Source organism: Ambystoma mexicanum, chromosome 11 (assembly GCF_040938575.1).
Source record: "Ambystoma mexicanum isolate Mex_15411 chromosome 11, UKY_AmexF1_1, whole genome shotgun sequence".
In the NCBI taxonomy this organism is placed as follows: domain Eukaryota; kingdom Metazoa; phylum Chordata; class Amphibia; order Caudata; family Ambystomatidae; genus Ambystoma; species Ambystoma mexicanum.
In genome coordinates this window covers 771,306,205-771,318,533 of record NC_090934.1, presented here as the reverse complement: position 1 = coordinate 771,318,533, position 12,329 = coordinate 771,306,205, and the positions used below count along the sequence as shown (strand labels likewise).

General features: G+C 48.8%; 1 protein-coding gene across 5 annotated transcripts in view; it reads right to left on the bottom strand.

Annotated features, from left to right (window-relative positions):
• Positions 1 to 12,329, bottom strand: part of DENND5A (DENN domain containing 5A) — a 2,487,481-nt gene that overhangs the window by 1,139,307 nt on the left and 1,335,845 nt on the right. The gene's annotated exons all lie outside the window — the stretch shown is intronic.

Below are 12,329 nucleotides of genomic sequence, written 5' to 3'. Positions count from 1 at the left end.
AGTGGGGGAGGAATAGGGGGATCCTTACCTGGCGCTCTGGCACAAGAGTTTTAAGGGTGGGCAAAAAATGTCCATGGATAAGTAGTGTGCCTCAGGTCGTGGCTGCGAAGAGCCTGGTAGGTCCATTGCGGTGGTGCCGGTGAAGGAAGCGTTGGTGAAGGCAAGGGCTGTGCTGGAGGCACGCTAGGAAAGTCATTATCATGCTCGTAAAAAACACACACCTTCTGGGCCCTTAAAGTCGGTCTCAATAGTGTGGGCCAAGATATCCTCAAGGAGGAATGTTGGAATGCACTGACAAACTGGGCAAGGTATAAGGCTGCAGCTTGAAGAGGGGTTATTTAGGCTTTTTTGGTGACCTTCACTGTGTAGGAGCTGGATGCAGATACACTGATAAAGGGCACCAAGGATGAGTCTGCAGACAATTGTACAGTCAATGGGATCGTCGACAGGATGGAAGGCAAATGTTTAGAAGTGGTCGTGGATGAAGTTGTCGATGGAGGTGGCTTGGAGTATTTTGTGCTTGTCAAAGGAGGAAGTCATCGTAGGTTTTAGCTTTCTAGATGAATGTGTCTTTGTCGACTATTACCTAAGTACATGCAAGAAAGTCTCTGGGGTGTGTATTGCCAGCAGTGTAGTATCCTGTCAGCCTGGCGTGGATACTGGGCGGCTATGAATGTTTTAGTCACCCCTTTACAGAGTCTGCCCCATAGCCTGTCATCTATCTCCTTACCTAGGTCCTGTTGCAATTGTTCCCTTACCTGCTGAAGTTCCGGCGGCACCGCCCCCTCGAGGATCAAATACATTGTGGAGACACTTTCCTTCTCCCCTTTGAGTTCCAACAATCAGTTCTTGAAAGGAGTTTGATCTCTCTTTAGGTGTACCCCCAACCCCTGTCATGAAGCACCCCCTTGAACTGCAAGTACTAAAAATCAGATAAGGAGTTGTTATTCAGCATCTCTTGCAGTCTTGGGAGGGCGATGAACAAACCCTCCCTCGTACCACTTGGGAAATCAATGGGGGTCTATGATTCCATCTCTACAGCCATCTTGTGTCCATTCCTTCACACCATGCAAACCACAACGGATGCTTGAGGACTCTCTGCGAAATCCTCTGAAAGCCAATCCAAGACCGTAATGCAAAGAAGCAGATGGGCACATCTATAGGGCCCGCCCCTTTCTCCTCTGTCATATTGGAAGAACATCAAGAAGACAGATATGAGAGACGTTATACGCTCAGGCAACCATATCGAATGTACCCTTGAACTGACCTGGTAGAAGGATTTCTGCAGACACCATTGAACAATATGTGAATACTTAAAGAACGACGATGTGACTGAAGTAACAAAGTGAACATATATGCAAATACAAAGAAAACCATATACACTAAGAAGTTAAGTGAGAAAAGACACATTAGATATATGTATGAAGAAACGCAAGGTATATGAGATATATAGAAGCTTGCTGCAGTGGAATATATAACATGGGTATTGCAGCCATGATGGGAAAATGGACGTCGACTCTGTATTAATAGTACGCGAGAAGCCTGAAGGAGAGAGACTAAGGCTGCAGAGCTGACAGACGCAGGAATACAGCTCTGTGCAAGAACAAAGAATATTTGCTTGGCTTAGGAACAAGGATACCACAGCAAGAAGCAACTGTAAATCACGAAAGGAGTTGAAGGGGATAAGCTACATACGCACATATTTTTCTTAGATTAAGTAAATGAGTGACCATTTGCAAGTGCCAAGTATTTAATATTTCAAAGATGCAGAAAGCATATGCAAAACGGAGCAACCAAGTCTCCAGAGGCCAAGAGCAGTAATAGTACTGAACATAATTGAATTAAATAGCACTAAACAGAAGGTCAGAATGGATAAAAAAGTGGTCTCCACACACGTGGTGCAAGACCAGGAATCAAGGCCTATTCATAAAGCTCCAGATGAAGATAGCAATGTACCTTTACTGCCTTTAAAGTTCAGAGGAAAAGAATAGTTAGCAAGGTTAACTACAAAGTAGAAGCCTCTGCTTAGGGCCTAACTGATGAGAGATGGTAGGCTAATTGTCCAAGTGGGCAGTTGTCTAACATTGTTCCCCGCACCTGGGTTTGACATAAGATATTTTATTTGTATTGTGCTCATACACAAGTGTTTCAGAGCGCAACGAGGCAAGGAAAGGGAACAAGGGAGGGCAAAACAACGATCTTACTAGACCCAGTGACATTGAGAACGTGCAAGTGCAGGGGAGGGGGAAAGTGCAAGGGAGAGGGGAGGAGTGGAAAGTGCTGAGCAAGGGATAAAACAACAACTGGTAATGCAGCCAGCGTGGTGGCAAGTGCAAGGTTAAGGTGCAGACAAGGGGTGTCTGATAAGTGCAGATATGGGGACTGTAGGGTTACAGATAAAGACCCAAGTGCAAGGGTTGCCAGGAGGCAGTGCGGCTGTGTGGCTGTGTGGGCAGGGACCTGGGCTCGAAAATCAGAGGTTAACCAGGTGCCCGGTGCCGAAACCGACAGATCAGCAGGGGAGAGGAAGAGCGAAGGCAGAAGCAAAGAGGAAGGTCTTAAGGTGCTTCCGGAACCAGAGATGGTTCTCCTCAAGTTTCAGAGAGGCAGGGAGGGTGTTCCAGAGTGAAGCCGCAGCCGAGGAAAGAGATCTACCCCAAACTTGTTGCTTGGAGAAGTGACTGACCCTGAGGGAGTTGGAGCGGAAGGAGCGAAGGGCTCGAGTAGGAATGTATTTACGGAGGGAGAGCTGAAGGTATTGTGGACCCAGGCCACAGAAAGCCTTTTGGACAATGCAAAGGCTCTTGATTTTAATCCTTGCAGCCACTGGGAGCCAATTCTATCTATATATGTTAATTTTTGTATAGCGCTAAATTGCCCTTAGGCCTCAAAGTGCTCGCAGGGACAGAAAACACAGACGAACACAGAGAAAAGAGATAAGCAGAAGGGTTGAAGAACCAGAAACGGCAGGGCAGAATGGGTGGAGACTTACTCTACCCCTTTGTCAAAAAGCCAAGTCTTTAACTGTCTTTTGAACAGGTTGATATATACACAGTTCTTTAGTGGCAGAGGGAGGGAGTTCCAAAGTGTTGGTGCCCAGAAGTTAAAATTAGTGTTACCAATTTGTTGTAAAAGTTGACGAGGTTGCAGCGAGTCTTGGTTTTTATTGGAATGCAGGATTCTCCTAATGGGGGCTTTCATTAATTTTCTAGCAAGATACTTTGGTACAGACCCGTAAGACATTTAAATATCATCACTGCACCTTAAACTTAATTCTTTGAGCAACTGGGAGCCAATTAAGGTTCTTCCTAGTGGTAGAGGTTCTAGATTGTCGGCTAAGCCCATTTACTGCTCTAACTGCACCGTTTTGGATGGTTTGCATTTTTCTTAGGTTAGATTTTATGGTGCCAATTAAGAGACTGTTGCAATAATCCAGTTTGGAATGTATTATAGCCCCAGCAATTACAGCGAGATTGGGCTTCGATAAGTAAGGACGTATTTTCCAGAGAAGGCTGGAAAAGAAGGCACAAGTAGATTTAAGATATGAAGTGTGCCTTTTAAAGGATAGATGTGAATCCAAGAATATGCCCAGCATTTTTACACAATCAGACACTGTAATAATGCTATTGTTAATTTTAAAACTTTGATATAGATCCTCTAGTTATTTCAGTCTCTGGGGAGTACCCATTATCATGAGTTCTGTCTTAAGTTTCATTGAGGGCCAGGGAGTTTTTGAGGCCATCCACTTTTGTATGGCTGAAAACACCTCTCTGACTCTGAGCGTCTTTTTCATAATCTCCTGACAATGACAAAACTAGCAGGGTGTCAGCTGGCAGATTTCAGGGCTGGAGAGATACGATTCCAGGGCTTGTGGCCAAGGACAAGTCTGGCAATTCTCTTCTGGATGAGTTGCAGATGGCGAAGTGTAGAAGCAGGCAGATTTAGAAAGAGGCAACCTAGAGAGAACCAGAGCTCGAGAGACAGTGAGCTTCTGGTGGGAAGGAGAGGAAAGGAAGAATACCTCTGAGGAGGTGCAGTTGGTAGTTTGACTTCTTAAAAACGTCAGAGATATGAGGAGAAAAGGAGAGTGTGGAGTCGAAGATGACCCAGAGGTTCTTAGCCTCAAAGGTGGGAGCAGGAAGAGTGCCAAGGGAGGCTGGCCAGAGAGTGACAGGAAAAGAGGGTGCAGGTGTGTTGATGAGGAGAATCTGTCTTACTGGCATTAAGGCAGAGATCATTGGCGGCACACCACTCCTGGATAGTTTCATTATGCTTACGTGCTGCTAACGAGCCGAATGTCTAAAGTTGGGAGGGAATGGCAACCAATCATGAGGGCCTATGTAATGATGGATTATACATTGTTGCAGAAGCCAATCCGCTGCTGTTATTGGGCTATTATCTGTATTATACGTAAGTGAGAAGTAGTTCAAGGCGTGCTTACTTGATAAGGGGCAGCCAATTATGTTACTAACATCTAAATAAGCTATAGGTGAACAAGTTACTTTCTTACCTGGTACGTTCTTTCGATGGGATGGTCCGACGACGTATGGCGTGGCTTAACTGAAAGTGCCTGTAACTCACTCTGCGAGCGGAAGTAACCGCAACCAAAAACACAGTTTTCCGAGTCAACAGCCTCAAAGGGCAAGAATGTAAAGGCTCAAACGGAGCATCCATAAGAAACTTAAGAACAAGGTTCAAATCCCAACCTGGCACCAAAAAAGGTGACGGAGGGAACACATTAGTGAGCCCTTTCAAAAACTGTGAAATTAAAGGAATCTTAAAATAGGAACACTCTTCAGACGAGCGCTTAAATATGGACAGCGCTGCCAGTTAACCTTTAATGGTCCCCACTTGCAAGCCCCCGTGGGCCAAAGAAAGCAAAAAAGACAAAACCATGGGAATGTCGCATTCAAAAGGATCCACATTCTGAACTCTGTACCAGTCGCAGAACTTTCTCCAACGGCAACGGAACAGAGACTTTGTTTCCGGCTGCCTGGCCGAGAGCAACACCTCCATCACGTCTTCAGGGAGGTCCCAATCCTTCTACCTCAACCTTTCAGAAGCCAAGCGTGAAGATTGAGGCATCTGACCTCTTGATGGAGAACCTGACCCCCCTCCCGTGAGAGCAGATTGTCTCGGTAGGGAAGACGACGTGGAGGGCAGATGGTCCGGGTACCACGTCCTCCGGGCCCACGCCAGAGCAATGAGGATCATCCGGGAACCGAACCTCCGTAACCTCCGCAGCACTTGAGGGATGACGGGGACTGGAGGAAACGCGTACAGCAGTGGGAATGACCACTCCACCACGAACGCGTCTCCTAAGGCTCCTTTTGGAGGAAATTCCCGCGAGCAAAACCTTTCGCACTTCCGGTTGACACTGGAGGCGAAGAGATCCACTTGAGGGGTCCCCCAAAGGGCAAAGATCTCCAGGAGAATCTCCTGAGCCAGCTCCCACTCGTGAGAGATCGTGCTCTGCCTGCTCAGAGCGTCCGCCGTCTCGTTGTAGTCTCCGGCCAGATGAACCGCAGAGATCGAAACTTCCTGCTGGATGGCCCAGAACTCGAGCTGCATCGCCTCCCTGCATAGCGGAAGTGACCCTGTCCCCCCTTTTTGTTGAGGTAGTGCATGGCCACCGTGTTGTCCGTCAGAATCAGGACACTCTTCCCGCGACAGTCGGCAGAAAACCCTTCAGGGCTAGGCTGACGGCCCTCAGCTCCAACAGATTGATATGGAGTCTGGACTCCGACGGAGACCAACGACCGCTGACTGTCAACTCATTGGCATGAGCTCCCCATCCCGTGAGGGATGCGTCCGTCACGATCGTCACCTCCGGCCAGGGCAGCCAAAATGGGGCCCCCTTCATCAGATTGCCCTCGACGGCCCACCACAGAAGGTCCCGGGCTACCGAGGGCGGCACCTGAACAGGGTCCGACCACCTGCCGGGGGACTGAGGCCACTGGAGCTTGAGTGCCCACTGCAAAGATCTCATCCGCAGACGAGCCTCTGGCACCAGAAGAATGCAGGATGCCATGAGGCCGAGCAGTCTCAAGAACTCGGACGCTGGGAGATTCTGGGCAAACTGAAACTTGTGCACCATCTGCTGAATGTGAAGAGCCCTCACCTGAGGAGGAAAACACTGCCCCAGGGACGTGTCGAGCACTGCTCTGATGTACTGGAGCCGCTGCGTTGGTGTCAAATGGGACTTCTTTAAATTGAGGGAGAAGCCCAGCCTGTGAAGGGAGTGGCAGGTGACTGACAGATGATCCAGGACTTGCTCGGGAGAGCTCCCCCTGATCAACCAATCGTCCAGGTAGGGGTAGACGTGAATCCCCCCTTTCCTGAGATGCGCTGCCACCACCACCATGAGCTTGGTGAAAACCCTAGGGGCGGAGGTCAATCCGAATGGCAGGACACGAAACTGAAAGTGCGAGTCGTCAACCGCAAACCTCAGGTACTTCTTGTGCTTGGGATGGATCGGCACATGGAAGTAAGCATCCTTGAGGTTGAGAGACACCAACCAGTCCTGAAGTTTAAGGGCCTGGAGGACTTGAGAAAGAGTCACCATCTTGAACTTGTCCTTCCTGAGGAGTTTGTTCAAACCGCGCAAGTCCATGATGGGTCTCAATCCCCCGCCTTTTTTTTAAATCAAAAAATAAGGGGACTACCATCCCTTGTTCCTCTCCGCTACAGGCACCAGTTCTATGGCGCCTTTCTCCAGCAGGGCTTGAATTTCCTGCGTGAGGAGTGGATCCGGACTCTTCAAAGAGAGGTTCCCTGGTGGATTGTCGTGAGGCCTCTGCTGAAAAGGAAGACAGTAGCCGTGGGTTATGATCTCCAGAACCCACACATCCGAAGTAATGGCTTGCCACTCTACAAGATGCTGCGCCAGCCTTCCCCCAACCGTCGAACCATGGGACCTGGCCTCATGACTGAGTGGTAGCAGCTGCGGCGTTGCCTGAGGGCAAAGAGGCAACTGCCCGAGCGGCCTTGGCACCTCGAGTACCTTTGTTTCCACCTCTGGCACTCTTACGATGGCTTTACTGAAGGACGAGTAATAGCGAAAGGAACCTCCCCTCCATTGCTGTCCCCTAGGACAAAAAAGCGGAGGTTGGCGAACTGCAGCACCCAACGATTTCGCTGCTGCTTTGGAGGTCTGCAACCTCTCAAGGCTCTCGTCAGCCTTGCTGCCAAAAAGGTGTTCACCGTCAAAAGGCATGTTGAGGAGCCGGGACTGCACATCTGGAGCGAACCCAGACTTACGCAACCACGCAAACCTGCGCATTGCGGTGCTCGCCGCCATGGACCGACTGACACAATCCGCCAAGTCCAAACCCGACTGAACGGCCTCACACATAGCATCCTTGCCATCCTGAACCATAGCAAGGAAACCATCCCGTTCGTCCCCTTCGGGAATATGATCAGCCGCTAATGCAACACAGTTCCACAGAGTGTGTGTGAAACGAGACAAGGCACATATGGAGTTGGCCGCCTGAAGCGCCATACCCCCGAAGAAAACACTTTCTTCGCCCAGCCGTCAAAACGTTTGTCGTCCCTATCCGGAGGGATGGTAGGATACGACGCCTGCTTTGCCGGGGCTGTAGCCGCCTGCACCACCAAACTCTCCGGGCTGGGGGGCCTAGACAAGTAGCAGGGGTCGCTACTGGCTGGATGGTATTTTCGTGACAAAGACTTGCCCACTGCCGGGAGACTTTCCGGAGCAGTCCAAGCCGCCGCCACCCTTCTCTGCAGAGCCATATGAAAAGGCAAAATCGGGTCAGTGGGTGGACCGAGATCAAGGATGTCTGTGAGATCATCCTGAACGAACTCCCCTGGGGGAGCTGACCAACACAAGTACTCGGTAACCCGAGACATAAGGCGCCGATATGAAGAATCTGCATTAGAACGAGTCGGCGCCGGCGGCGAGCGAATCGGCATCGATGTCGGCTGCAGCACCGCAGCATCGGTGGCGTCGACAGTCCTCGAAGCCGGAGCTCCGAGCGTGTCTCTCGACAACCTGGGCGCCGACGACGACCCCCTCGGAGGCGGAGCCTCGAGAGAAATCGTCGACGACCTCGGCGCCACAGGCGTCGACATCTTCTTCGAAAATGGCACAGGATCACGCGGTCTCGAGCGCGTCGAGGGCCGGGACCTGGAACGGGCATGGCGAGAACGGCTACCCTTGTCCGAGCGGGACCTCTCCCGTGAGCCGTGCCGAACACCCGAAGCCGAAGGCGTACGGGCAGTGTCTCTCGACCGGTGCCGACCGACCCCACTCGGAGGTGCGGACAGACCGGTGCCCTGCAATTCCAGAATCGCTAGCATCTGCTTCCCGAAGGAAGCCCATTCCTCCGGTGTTGCTTGCATGGAGGGATAAGCGACCCGCCGACGGGCGGAGTCCTCGGAAGAGGACGGGGAAGGCGACCTATGCCGGCGCTTCCTGGAATGCCTAGAAGAGGCGGAGTAGTGGCGAGACCGACTCCTGGAGGGAGACCCACCGGACTTCCGATGACGACGCAGAGAGTCACCCCTCGAGTCATCGGTCGAAAGCCCCGCAGACCTCGACTTCCGGGGCTTAGACACCCGGCCTACCGACAGCTTCTTCTTGCGTTCCCGCAAGGCCTTTGCAGTGAGCGACTGGCAGTCGACACAGTCGTCCGTATCGTGGGCCTCCCCGAGGCACCAGAGGCAGGCGTCGTGCGAGTCCATGACCGACATCTTGGACCCACAGTCCCCGCAGTTCTTGAAGACCGGACGCGGGGTCGAAGATGAGAAAGACATCGCCGCGAACAGGTCTTCACAACAAACCGAACAGGTTCAACGAACCGAGAATAGAAAACAGCAAACTCCAACGAGTCGAGGCGTACAGAGATTCACGAAGAGAACACGTTCGCAGAAAAAACGGAACTGAGGCTATGGGCGTCGTGCGTCCTACTTATCACATCGGGTGACGTCGGCCGTGGGAGGAGGTCCTCTGGGACGGCGCATCGACCTCATCGACGCAGGACGCAGACGCCAAAGATTTTCCGAAGCAGCACAGCTGTGGACATTACCTGTCATAGATATGGAATACGTCGGAGGACCCAATCCCCTTGAAATATACATTCTCCTTAACCAATGTTAAGATGGATTTCTAAACTCTGACCTAATGGGCAGAGGTTTGGGAGGACACCCTAGTTTACTGAAACACGGGAACCTTCTGGACAAGCCAGACCAATCTAGGTAGCTTGGAAGGTGGTCAAGACTAAGTCTCAGGAGGGGTGAGAGCCATAAGCCCACAATGAGCACACGCAGTAATGAGTTTGATCTCATGTGCTTTGTTGCAATGCCTTAGGTATGCTTTGTTATGCTTTCTTATTCCTTTTATTCTGTTTTCTACTCTGTTATCCTCTAACTTCAAAACTTTGGTCAGATGAAAGAATGAGACCAATCTGCATTTTTGAATCTCGGTTGACAAGGTAAAAGTCACAGTGTGGGACCCAACGTATACATTGACTTGGTAATGTGATTTGTGCCTACGGGTATTACTGAGAATTGTTTATGTGCAGTTGGGAAATATGACATCGTAACATTGTACTAATGATACCTGTGACTGTTGTAAATTTGATTGGGTTGCTATGTTTTCACACAAGTTATTAACTGTTCATTATGCCTGATAGGGATGGCACATGCATCCACATTGCTAAATGCTTGTGGGCACTGTCTAGGGACATTGACCCACCCATATGGTAGAACCAGGACCGTCTGGGTAGCTGAGATATAGGAGAGTGTAAAATAACCTTTATGTTTATTTACTCGATGTTACACTGTACCGGTCAGAACACAGGGGATAACCCCCCTGTGGGATTCCTGCATCGGCTTTAGTGGACATATCTAAGGGTTAGTGTGAGGTGGGGCACCATGCAGTCTTTGGCTGCCTGGGTGCCCCACCTCACACTTTACTATAAGTCAATTGGCTTTACTTATAACAATGATCTGACCGTGACCGGTGATGTGTCCTTTGGACGTTGACATGTGGCTAGCAGTGGCGTGGAGCGATTACGACTCCACGGAATTCACGCACTTTTCTAAAATCTCTTCATAATGTAAGTGTACGTATATTCCTCCTTATCTATTAATGACGCCAATTGGGGAATCTCATTAGTAACTGGACCGATACACAAACCCGAATATTCTCTTTCACCACATGTACTACCACTGCTTGGTATTCGAATTCATGCGGAGCAACACACGGACATTGTGTCTGGAATATTTGGGTCAGAGCTCTGGTTTATCTAATCGCATGCATACATACCTACTGATGAGAATTCCGGCGAATAGCATCCATCTATGTGGATGCCCACACCAATATGGTGGATAACGAGGCAGTGTGCATGCACGCTGCTGCCATGGCAACATAATAACATATCGCAGTTTCGAGCCACGCGTCTAGCCGACAGGCGTCTCGAGGACTGCGCTCTGCCGACAAGTGAGAGGTATGGTTACAATGACTTAGGCTCGCAGGCGGGCACGGATGCACTGCATTTAAAGCCATGTCACTTTCAAAGGAACGGATTAGACACCCGCGAGCAGCACTTTAGCACTTGGTTACATGCTCGTGTCAGGGTTTAAACACATCTGTTCAACGCTCATTTTCTCGGTTAACTGCACAGACGCTGAGGGTTTCACTCGCTGGTGGCGTTGGCATGTTTGGCTGCATGCTTATGTTCACTCATTGGTTTTAACAGTCATAAGTGACTATATTTCAACAACACATATTTTTACCGGTGACTTGATCAGCTTACAACTGACACTTATTTTCACCCTGATCTGTTCCAATCCCAAACTTAGATCCTTATCTCTACTTTTGACCGCTACTGTGCGTATCCCTCGTGATTGACCTTCCAACAGCTTGCTCAGACCCGGGGCGATGCACTTGCCTCTGGACCGGGTAAGTGGTGTCACATGTATAATATGGACAAGCATTAAATCCAATAGACTTATAAACTGAGAAATGTCATTCTGGCTCTTTATGCAGGTTGAGGTGTTTTCGCTATTGCTTCAACTAGAAGGTTAGTGATTCAGACTAATACCTAACCCCATCAAGTACTGGTATGTACCTTAAAGTTAATTAGTTTATCTTTGTCATTTTTAGGAAAACCCCTTCCAATCCTATGAAACTTTACACATCCTGCCCTGAAGATGGGTTCATCAGAATCCGAAACGCGTTGGCACCATTAGGATTGTTTAGGACAATACATAGAGCAGAAGAAATTGTACTGCTCATGCTGATGTACACAGTTTGATATATTTTGTTACATTTTGAATGTCTTACTTTGTTCAATGCTTAATTTCAATTGAATATGCCTTTAGAGTGTACGAAAATACAGCTCTGAATTATTGAATCTGTATTTAATTGAATTCATGTATGTTGGAATTATACTGATTCATACTGTACACACTGAGGTCCCTGTAGTGTGAGTGATCCTCACTGCTTACCTTTTTACTTAAGCTAAACATAAATATTGTCCACCCACATTGTGTACGGTCTTGGTGGCTCTTGATTGTACTAGGTCAGGTGGACATCACCTTCATTCATTTCTTTCAGCACAGATGTGCAGCTAATGAATAATAGAGAATAGTTAATATTCACTTTGTGTTACATAATTAAGAAGACAAACTATACTAAGGTGGGCTGTGATTTCCAGTTTGTGAGGAGATCCCTTCTCACTATTGGCTCTAAATACACCTGGGACGGTGTCCCATGAGGAGTGCAGCAGAGGGTTATCGGGTAGCAACACCCGATGCACGTTCTGTTTTCGCACACACACAGTAATGAACCACAAATTACTCAGACAAATGTATATAAAAAATAACTATACATTTAATGTCGGCCGGACCAATTAACACAAGTAAACATCAGTTATATAAAAACAGTTACCACACAATTCCTATACTAGATAATATATATATGATACGTTTCCTAATGCGACAAAGGAGTAAAACACAACCACAACCTGTAAGCAGAAAGGTGAGTTAACACACTAGAAGCATTAGACAATTCTTCAGAGTCGTTCCCTAACTTTCTCAGTCCAGCCCTAAGTAGTGGGGAGCCTTGTGCTCAACAGTACAGTTGTGCATAAAAAGGCACGATCGCGCAGGAAGAACAAAAAGTGTTTCTTCTTGAGGGAGCTGTAGCGTGTCAGGAAGGGGCTTGAGGTGATGAATTGGTTCCCACTATTCGAGTAGGGTCTGCCCTTGGTGGCAGAGCAGTTTTTAAAAGGTGAGAATAGCTAGGTAGCGCAGGTTAACACAACCAAAAGTGAATATCTTTTTAGGGATATTCGTGCGTA